Genomic DNA, 8,167 nt, shown 5'->3' with positions numbered 1-8,167 from the left:
CAGGTGTGGTTTCTTCTCTTGGCATCTGTTGAAAGCGAAGCAGCACAGACATACAGTGAGCGAGTGCCAGAGCGCCAGAGCGCCAGAATAAATACGAGTCCAGTTCAAACACTGATGAATGAAAGCGCGTATGCACCATTCCCAGGTTCCTGGTTAGTATTTTTGCATGTCAAAAACAAAATGCAAAACCTTAAAGTAAAAATTAAAAGGAGTGTCAAGTGAGCAATGTTCAGTTTGGTGCTGTATAGCAAATACATAGAATGTCCATGTCGTCTCATTTGGAAACCAGGAGGAATGAAAGCACTGACGCTGATGAGTAGTCATGTGTAATGTTGTTTTGCTATTATGGAGTAATAGCCAAGGTTACCAAATGCTTCACGATGTTTGATCTACTGTGTCTTTGCATTAACAGAATGCACCATAACATCTAACCCACATATAATTAGGACCTTTGAAATAATTGAGTCACTTCAAAGAGTCTGCAATTAGATGAATGGTTCACGGTAGTTCACCTCGTGGAATGAGATATGAATTAAGCATATGTGTCTTCATTGCATATAACATTCCCAGGCTGCTCTTCCAAATTTGCAAGTCAAGACAAAAAAAATAATAATCAATGCTGCTATTTTAGTGCTATGTAGTTTATATTCTTATCAAAGGCACAAATCAAAACTGTTCTTCAGATTGAAACCTCCAATCACATAAAAACTAGTTTGTTCATATTCGCCTGGAAACAAACTGGTGGCACAGTGGTAAAGTGGTTTCCACTCCTAACTCCCTGCAAGTATGTTAATGTCCCTCAGTTCAAAAAGAATGGTAGCTGACTACTTTCTGAGTGGAGTTTGCATGTTATACATCGCACAATAGAAACATTTATTGCTGGACTACGTGATATACTGGTGACACACTGAGGGTGTGTCCTGGATTAGATTGACTCTAGTCCTGAATGACCCTGGTCTAGATAAAGCATATGAGACAGAAGATGGACAGACACACTGGTGTTATAGTCCTGTTGTATTGAATATTCATTTCCTTGAGTTTAAATGTCTAACTGGCCACCATCCTATTCAATTTAGTCTCACACTGATACAGTATGACACCCAGATTCCCATGGAGATATTGATGAACAGACAGATGTCCTGGTGCTCTAAATGAATAATACAGGACTGCTTCTCAACAGTGTCAAAGGTTTCACCCCCCCCCCCCCCCCCCCCCCCCCCCCCATGACAGCTAACCTTCAGCCACTTCCATCAAGGTAATAACTGTGACAGTTGTCCTCTTACTGTAAGTGACCCCTGCTTAGAACTCATCTTCTGTGTAGCATGATAGAATATAAGGTAAAAGACAGAAAAGGAGAGGGTAGGTGTGAGTTGTCATTGCAGAAACAGAGGTGTGTGGGTTGCTTGTTAAGGTCTTGTAAGTGGGAGCTGTGTATGACACATTTCTGGTAGGCTGTACAACTGTGATCCAGCCAGGTTGACGGTAACGAGGGAAGGGAGAGTGCTCTTTTCATAGAGCATCTTACCTGGTGAAGTAATTATCTATCTGACATTTGCTTTACACGGCTAAAGACTCTCACTACTGTAAGCCTGTGTGACTTCCTAACCTCGTGTTTTTCACTGAATGATAATGACTCATAACTTTCCTGAAGCGCTCTCACTGAGTTGATGTGAAGGACTGGCTGTCTGAAACATTTCTACAGCTAAAATAATAGAAATGAGATCTTCATTCAATCTGTAATTTAATACGTGAACTATAAATCATCTGTATCAAGTTTGGCCACGGTTTTAAATAACACACGCGCATAATGTTAAGTCTTGGTTTTATAACACGCGTTTAATATTTATTTGTAAAGTTGTTTGAAAGAGGCAGACACACCAGCAAGTATACATTACATCAGGCAGACATGTAGCTAAAACTAGTATGAGGGAACATCATGTCACATAGTGCGTTATCGATCAAACACAACCTCAGAGATCAACAACGGAGGTGAGGGCACATTTCCTTGTGGAGCGGTTTAGGTAGGATCAAACCTCTATCTTCTAGTCCACATTTCTTTTCTTTATTCATAGAGTACCCAAACATGCCTGATTTAAAGGATTGGCTTCACCTAATCTCCTTGTGCTCTGTTTCTATCAGTATTGTGGATTATCCTCTGGGATATCAAAGGAAACAAATGGACCGTTCCCAAGAGAAACAGAGTGTATATCGTGCTCATTTATCCAAATCCTTGCTTTGGCTGAATAAATAAATTCTTTGGACTCTTTCGTTTGCAGTGCTTATTGAATGAAATTGAATGAAATGAAACAGCTGAAGAAAAGGCTACGTAGAAAGAAATGTAAAGTTTGGTTAAGGGTCCAGGACACCTAGCATACTTTAGCTATAGCAGACCACTCCTCTAGTATATATCCCCCCTTTTCGTGGTTGCAATTATATACATTTTAATGTTCGAGAATGACATGCTGAGATGTTTATGTGTTGCTGATAACTAATCTTGTCTAGTCTGATTTTTACTTCCATGTATGTAGTCACGGTTGACTAAAAAGATAAACAAATGATTTATTATTATTATTTATTATTTTTTATTATTATTATTTATTATTATTTATTATTATTTATTATTATTATTATCATTTATTATTATTTATTATTATCTATTACTTTTTTAAAGTGTGAATGTCGTTAAAAGCAGTAAATCTAATTCTGTGCCGTAACCAATTCCATCAACCTATTAGTTGGAAAAAAAGATAGAGGCCACTTTAGAAACAACTTTTTGCTGAATCTCTGTGTGTTGCCAACTAAAAATCATTATCACTTATGATTCTCATTAAATGAAATGAGATGACTTAAGCTTTTGACTTCCATATTTCTTTGCCTGAGTCCTCACACAATGACAAACAGTCAGCACAGTCATATTTTTCAGTCCAGGTTATCAGTATTTAAAAACCACAATTAAGAGTGCATTAGTGGTTTATCACAGTTTGTGACCCCAATCTTTGACTGTGCAGTCACAGCTGCACTGAGGCGGAGTAATTAACTTTGTGGAATAGAGAAGAACCAAGGGGACCTCAAAAGGATGAAAACAAAAGATTGGAGTGAGATAATTCAGCAACTCAAAGAGAATGTGTCGTTTCTTCCTCAGTTAAAGCTGATGATCTCCCATATATACTGTTTTCCTGTGATTTCAGTAATGTGTGAGTCTGACAGGTAAACATGACCCCATTGTTATTATGCATCTCCCCCAGTCGTGGAGAAATGATGGCTCTCAGTATGTTGCTCAAACCAAGGTCAGTGTCTCTGCATGGTAAAGTGAGTTCACAACACACTTTCACCACAGTGTCTTCACTGGATGGTTATGGTATTACCTTATGTAATTGGTCCAATAATGACAACAACGATAATCTTATTTCTAAATGCATGTTATCAGATAAAAAACATGCTTTCATCTAATGGTCTGAGAGGCATCACATAGGCTACAATATAATTAATATTTCAAATCAATCAAGCATCATTTTCATTTTCAATGGTTGGAAATAACACATCTGTAAACATATGTTTTGATATTTTGATTGGCAAGATACATAAAATGGAATGTGTCAATAACTGCAAAAATCTGACTGTGACTGGATTAAAAACCTTTTAGAAATCTTTTTACCAAAGTCGTTCCATCTATCCATCCATCATTAATAATATGTGGTAAAATTGCACAGGCAATGTGGGAAGAGAACAAACACAAAGAATAAGAAACTTTCGTTTTGTCGTATTTTTGGAGAATCTGACAGACTTTCCAACCAAGCTTTTCAGTATTTGACAAAGTTGCAAAATCTATCACAAACATGAAACTACAAACTTTCAGGTCATAATAGGTTCGTCAGAAAGACACATTGAAAAAAATCCCATGGGACAGAGAGAACATGATGGACGTTTGGGCTGAATGACTGCAAGTTTTTGTGCTCATGCAGATTCTGTGGTAGTCCGCTGTGGAGATCGAACTTCTGATCCCAAGTCCGCCTCTTTAACTTCTGGGCCACCACCGACCCCTTTTAACCAGGTAGCATGACAAGGTGTATTTCAAGTTTACAAAGTGAAACTCTGGCCCTGAACCATCCAGCATCTGTGTTTGTTCTGGGAATTCAAGTGGCACTTCAGTGTGCGACCATACACTTTTTCATCTGTAAAATCAAATCTGTCCAGTTAAATCCAAATCTATTTTCAGTGATTTTAGTTGGGGAATCACTATTTGGTATGGAGTCCCCTTAAATGGCTGCATGTATTAAAACTGGCATGGACTGAAATTTGATGATTTGTGCAACACCTGATAAATGTTATCCTTGTGAGCTTTTGTTCAAAAGAGCTGCTTGTAAAGCCAGGAATGCTTATCTCAGTCCTTCAGTGGCCCCATAAATGTTCAATGGGGTTGAGGTCGGGTGACCAGGGAGGAAAGCCCACAGGAGTCAGCACTCCTCGCACTGCTTTGGTCTTCGTAGTTCTTTTGCAAAGCTTTGAAGTGTGTTTGGGCTCATTATCCCGCTGCATTATGGATCCTGGCTGCAGAAAGATGCAGCCTGTGAAGGATGAGACCCTTCTTCTGCTGAATGTCATCAAAATAAAGGGTTTCAGTGAAATGATGTAACTCTGGGAAACTTAATAGTTTTGTACAAATTAGCTTAGCTCGCCACTGATTGAAAAATGCAGCTGAATGTTCACTTTCTTAATTTACCAGAAATAAACTGTGTAACATTGAGGTTAAGGCTGGCAGAAAGCAGTTATCACTGAAACAGTTTTTTCTTTTACTTTGTTTTATTTTGTTTTATGTTAAAATACAAATTTAGTAACTATATCTATATTTTTTTTTATAATTTCAGTGGCATAGTTTTCCAGGAATACGTTCAAGAGAGGTCTCTGTACAAAGATATATTATTATCCTTGACTAGTGATGCACCCTGTTGGCCATTCTGTGTATAGCATAGCACTGTCAATGAACTAAAGGAAAATATAAATAAAAAGTTTTCAAGGTCCCTACCCTGTTACACACAGAAACACAAAATCATATAAATGGTGAATGGTACATATAATTCACATATATAGAGTTTTTTTTCCCCCTCTGATTTAGCAGCTCCGAAAGCGCTTTACAATGTCACATTCACACACCAATGCAATGCAGCTGCCATACAAGGTGCTCAGTATAAAAGTATACCTACTCATTAGGAAATCACATGACACAGTGTCACACTGTCTGATTCACATTATATCATTTCAGCAACAAAAAAAAAAAGAAAGAAGTCACAATCTGCTTAATGGCTTCAGCTGTGATCAGTATAGACATCTGTTAATGATTGTGTGTGTGTGTGTGTGTGTGTGTGTGTGTGTGTGTGTGTGTGTGTGTGTGTGTGTGTGTGTGTGTGTGTGTGTGTGTGTGTGTGTGTGTGTGTGTGTGTGTGTGTGTGTGTGTGTGTGTGTGTGTGTGTGCCTGCACATTCTTGTATGTTCCCTTCAGAAAGATAGTTTCAATTAACCTTGCAACTACTGCAACAGTAATTTCATATCAGTACATTGTGTGACTTCAGGTATAATGTCCTTGGGAGCAACAAAAAAAAAAGAAAAAAAAAAAGACTTGTTTGTTTATGAACTACAGATAATGACAGATCACTGTTCAGCTTTTATCTGCACAAAATAATGTTCACTCCATATGAAAGAAAATCTTTCCCCTGAGATTTTCTTTCCCCACATCAAGGTCTCTGAGTTTCCTCTTCATGCCGTTGTTGGTAGATTACAGCGACGATAAAACTTGTAGTAAACAGTCAGCCTATCCTAAGAGACTGTTGCATGTCAGAATTGCTTCATGTTGTACAAGTCCAAACAGTGGCTGCACGGTGGTGTAGTAGATGTAGCCTCATAGCAAGAATGTCCCTGGTTGGAGTCCAGCTTGGCTCAGCTGCCTTTCTGTGCAGAGCAAGTTCTCTAACAACTCCAGTTTCCCCCCACTGTCCAAAAACATGCAATGGAGGTTTACTGATGATTCTGAGAATCATGAAAATAGTTGCTCTAATATCGAATGTGAAATCTCACTAAAGCAGCTGCCTTCCTCCAGTGTTGTCCATCATCAGTGTCAGTGAAACTGGTCACTGTGGTTAAACATCCTGATGTGATCCTCTCTGGCTCTACCAACACTTTTTGGGGTGAAACTTCCAATCTGGTGGAATCTGCTCTTTTAAAAAAAGTAATTAAAAGTCATTCACACAGATGCATTCAAGCAACAATAGTCTCATGTGGACAACAGAGCTGAGAACAGATCACAGAATGAGAGGAGACTTTAAACCCAAAAGCCACATTGAGGGTTTTGGTAGTCCTTCAGATGTCAGGGCAGCTGTTTGTAACTTCTGGTGTAAAAGAATGTAAGTGTGAGACGGAGGAGCGAGATTCTGCAACAATCTTTCCTTCTGCAAAAAATGCCTCCCTGTCACTGTTTCCACTGGACAACACTTTTCCACTGGACAACACTTTTCTCCATCTGAGTGAATGAAGATCGACTAGTGCTGCAGTGGGCGATCGTTTGATGGCATGGCGTCGAATGCCAGTCACATGTTGGAGGCAGCCGTGGAGCGCATGGATAACATTATAGCTGGTAAGAGTTTTCTCTTTCATCATCAGAGTTTCAATAGACTGCCCAGTTTGTAATTGTAGTTTTCCATAAACCCACACTACACACACATGGCAGGACTCTGGGATGTTCAACATGCGAAAACATTTGTTTTATTATATATGAGGAACACAATTCGGTATTAAAAAAAAAAAAGAAGATACAAGTATGACAATTAATACTTGAAGAACTTCCATACTGTTAGTTCAGCTGCCTTTTCCTACCTTCTAATCTCAATTGCCTTTAATTTGCTTACAATTGCCACCGGTGCAGGAAATATGTGCACTCCAACTCACTTTCCAAAACTTTCCCCAAAGTTATTTGTAGAAGAGGCGACACATTTTAGCAGCTGCCCTTTGTCAGGACCACAGAGGTGTTATTGCCCAGGGTCAGGAGACAAAGATCTATTATTAGAAGTGTCAGCTTAGCTATTAACATACTTCAGAGGGAGACCCATGCAACACACAAAAACTAGTAACCACATACTGTCGCTGGAAACACGTGACATTTAGATCAAATGTACATCTTCACAGTGTGTCAAGAATACATTTCTATGGCTCTGATTTAACTTTACAAAATGAAAAGAACTTTCTGCAGCTTGGACATGGTGATTATAGTAACTGCTACTACATGCCGAACCTGTAATTTGTGGATTTCAAAGGCAGTGGTCAAAATATGACGCTATTTATGTCCAGCAAGGCCCATTTTGATATGACAGCGCCCCCATGAGTCCATCTGGTTCTAGGTCTTTGTTATTGAGATGCCCAAATAATTGAAAATAAGTTAGTTAGCGGTTTCAAAAAATAAAATGAGTAACTTTTTAGTTTTCTGTCATTGAATTACTAGTCTTTTGTAGTAATCTTGATTCTTTTTACTATTCCCAAGGCAAAATGTCTGAAGGGCTCCTCAGTGCTCCCATGCAGTGAGGTGGCCAGGATTACCAGTCCTCAGAGTGCATTCAACAGCTGACATTTCCTCCCTCTGTGGACCCCACCTTCAAGATCCTTCAGCTTACAGCGGCTCTCAGAGCTGCGTTAGAGATCCAGGGGAGTGAGGAAGAAAAGGACAGTCTCAGAAAACAAGTCTCCACTGACACAGCCGGTGTTATACTGAAATTGCTGGAAAGACATGAGGTCAGCAGTTTCCCTGTGCCCTGGTCATACAGAGAAAGGATCGCAGACTGCATTACATAATGACAAAATCTTGATTCAGGGAATCAAGCTATTTAAAAAACAAGCGGCCTGCCACAGCGTACTTCCACAGAGGCCCCGGGTTTTATTAGCTGCGTGATATGGTGCTCTTTGATCCTGGCCATCAGCATCTGGAGGGCCTTTTCCTGTCTGCCAGGGAGTAGAAAGCTGAAAGCAGGATATATTGCAAACGTCACCAGTAATGAGATCCAGAGCTCCTGTTTTCAATATGTGCAGTTACACAACCTAATCACTGTTATATCCACACGTATTTTCTTTACTGTAGTATTTGTTTATTTGATTGGTCCAGGTTCGCCACCACAAGCGTTTGCCCTGT

The sequence above is a fragment of the Lipophrys pholis genome (assembly GCF_963383615.2).
Source record: "Lipophrys pholis genome assembly, chromosome: 2".
Lineage (NCBI taxonomy): Eukaryota > Metazoa > Chordata > Actinopteri > Blenniiformes > Blenniidae > Lipophrys > Lipophrys pholis.
This window is presented reverse-complemented; position numbering follows the sequence as displayed.